A 3,283-nucleotide genomic window follows, 5' to 3' on the forward strand; every position below is an offset into this window, starting at 1 on the left:
TCCTCGTTATTTTGTGTTTTATTGCCAAAAAACTATAATTCTGCCCGATTCCCATATTTTCGTGTGCTATAGACCACGCCTTCTGAGTGGGCGGGGGCCCACTGAACCAGATCGCCTAAAAAATTTTCAGGACATGAAATACGACCTAAGAAACCATAGTCACCTCCCCACCATTACCGTTCCTTTTGTTTTTGCATTTTACGGCCAAAAATATAGAATTCCGCGCGATTCCCATATTTTCTTGTCCTATAGCCCACGCCGTCCGAGTGGGCCCGAGGCCCCCAGAACCGGATCGCCTAAAAGTTTTCCCGAGCCATCAAATACAACCTAAGGAATCATAGTCACTGCCCCGCCATGACCGTTCCTCGTTATTTTGTGTTTTACGGCCAAAAAACTATAATTCCGCCCAATTCCCATATTTTCGTGTGCTATATAGCCCACGCCTTCCAAGTGGGCCCGGGGCCCCCGGAACCGGATCGCCTAAAAAATTTTCTGGGCCATCAAATACGACCTAAGGAATCATAGTCACCGCTCTGCCATGACTGTTCCTCGTTATTTTGCGTTTTACGGACAAAAAACTATAATTCCGCCCGATTCCCATATTTTCGTGTGCTACAGCCCACGCCTTCCCAGTAGGCAGGGCCCCTCGGAGCCGAATCGACAAAAAAATTTCTGGGTCATCAAATACGATCTAAGGAACCATAGTCACCACCTCGCCATGACCGTTCCTCATTTTTTGTATTTTACTGCCAAAAAACTAGAATTCTGCCCGATTCTCATATTTTCGTGTGCTATAGCTAAGTGGGCACAGGCCCACCGGACCCGGATCGCCTAAAATTTTTACGAGCCATCAAATATGACCTAAGGAACCATAGTCACCGACCTTCCATGACCGTTCCTCATTTGTTTGCGTTTTACAGCCAAAAAACTAGAATTCCGCGCGATTCCCATATTTTCGTGTGCTATAGCCCACGCCTTTCGAGTGGGCCCGGGCTCCCTAACCCTGATCGCCTAAAATTTTTCCAGGCCATGAAATACGACCAAAAGAACCATAGTTACCGCCCATCCATTATCGTTCCTCATTTTTTTGAGTTTTACGGCAAAACAACTAGAATTCCTCCCGATTACCATATTTTTGTGTACTATAGCCCACGCTTTCCCAGTGGGCCCCCCAAACCCGGATAGCCAAAAAAATTTTTGGGCCATCAAATACGACCTAAGAAACCATAGTCACCACCCCGCCATGACCGTTCCTCGTTATTTTGTGTTTTATGGCCAAAAAACTATAATTCCGCCTGATTCCCTTATTTTCGTGTGCTATAGACCAAGCCTTCCGAGTGGGCCCAGGGCCCACTAAACCAGATCACCTAAAAATTTTCTCGGTCATGAAATACGGCCTAAGAAATCATAGTCAGCGCCCCACCATTACCGTTCCCTTTGTTTTTGCATTTTACAGCCAAAAAACTAGAATTCCGCCCGATTCCCATATTTTCGAGTCCTATAGCCCACGCGATCCCAGTGGGCAGGGCCCCCTAGACCCGGATAGCCTAAAAGTTTTTCGGGCCATCAAATACGACCTAAGGAACCATAGTCACCACCCCAAAATCACCGTTCTTCGTTATGTTTTGTTTTACAGCCAAAAAACTATAATTCCGCCTCATTCCCATATTTTCGTGTGCTATAGACCACTCCTTCCGAGTGGGTCGGGGCCCCCCGACCCCGATCGCCTAATAATTTTTCGGGCCATGAAATATGACCTAAGGAACCATAGTTACCGTCCCGCCATAACCGTCCTCATTTGTTTTGTGTTTTACGGCAAAAAAACTAGAATTCCGCCCGATTCCCATATTTTCGTGTGCTATAGCCCACGCCTTCCGAGTGGGCCCGGGGCCCCCGAATCCATAGTCACCCTCGTTCCTTGTTGTTTTGATTTTTACGGCCAAAAAACTAGAATTCTGCCCGATTCTAATATTTTCGTGTCCTATAGCCCACGCCTTCCCATATCAGTGGGCAGGGCCCCCCGGACACGGATAGCCTAAAATTTTTTCGGGCCATCAAATATGACCTAAGGAACCATAGTCACCGCCCCGCCATGACCGTTCCTTGTTATTTTGCGTTTTACGGCCAAAAAACTATAATTCCGCCCAATTCCCATATTTTTGTATGCTATAGCCCATGCCTTCTCAGTGGCCAGGGCCCCCAAGACCCGAATCGACAATTTTTTTTTCGGGGCATCAAATACGACCTAAGGAACCATAGTCACTGCCCCGCCATGACCGTTCCTCATAGTTTTGCGTTTTCGTCCAAAAAACTAGAATTCCGCCATATTCCAATATTTTCGTGTGCTATAGCCCATGCCTTCCGAGTGGGCTCGGGCCCCCAGACCCCCGATCGCCTAAAAAAATTTCGGGCCATCAAATACAACCTAAGGAACCATAGTCACTGCCCCTCCATGACCGTTCCTCGTTATTTTGCATTTTACAGCGTAAAAACTATAATTGCGCCTGATTCCCATATTTTCGTGTGCTAAAGCCCACGCCATCCGAGTGGGAACGGGCCCCCCGGAAATGGAACGCCTAAAATTTTTTCGGGCCATCAAATACAACCTAAGGAACCATAGTCACCGCCCTGCCATGAACGTTCCTCGTTATTTTGTGTTTTATGGCCAAAAAACTATAATTCCGCTCGTTTCCCATATTTTTGTATGCTATAAACCATGCCTTCCGAGTGGGCTAGGGTCACACTGAACCAGATTGCCAAAATATTTTTCGGGCCATAAAATACGACCTAATGAACCATAGTCACCGCCCCACCATTATAGTTCCTTTTGTTTTTGCATTTTATGGCCAAAAAACTAGAATTTCACCCGATTCCCATCTTTTCGTGTCCTATAGCCCAAGCCTTCCCAGTGGGCAGGGGCCCTCGGACCCGGATAGCCTAAAATTTTTCGGGTCATCAAATATGACCTAAAGAACCGTAGTCACCGCCCCACCATGACCGTTCCTCGTTATTTTGCATTTTACGGTCAAAAAACTATAATTTCGCCCGATTCCCATATTTTCGCGTGTTATAGCCCACGCCTTCCGAGTGGGCCCAGGGCCCCGGAACCGGATTGCCTAAAAGTTTTTCCAGGCCATCAAATACGACCTAAGGAATCATTGTCACCGCCTCGCCATGACCGTTCCTCATTGTTTTGCGTTTTACGGCCAAAACACTAGAATTCCGCCCGATTCCCATATTTTCATGTTCTATAGCCCACGCCTTCTTAGTGGGCCGGGGGCCC

This window comes from Nicotiana tomentosiformis, chromosome 1 (genome assembly GCF_000390325.3).
Source record: "Nicotiana tomentosiformis chromosome 1, ASM39032v3, whole genome shotgun sequence".
In the NCBI taxonomy this organism is placed as follows: domain Eukaryota; kingdom Viridiplantae; phylum Streptophyta; class Magnoliopsida; order Solanales; family Solanaceae; genus Nicotiana; species Nicotiana tomentosiformis.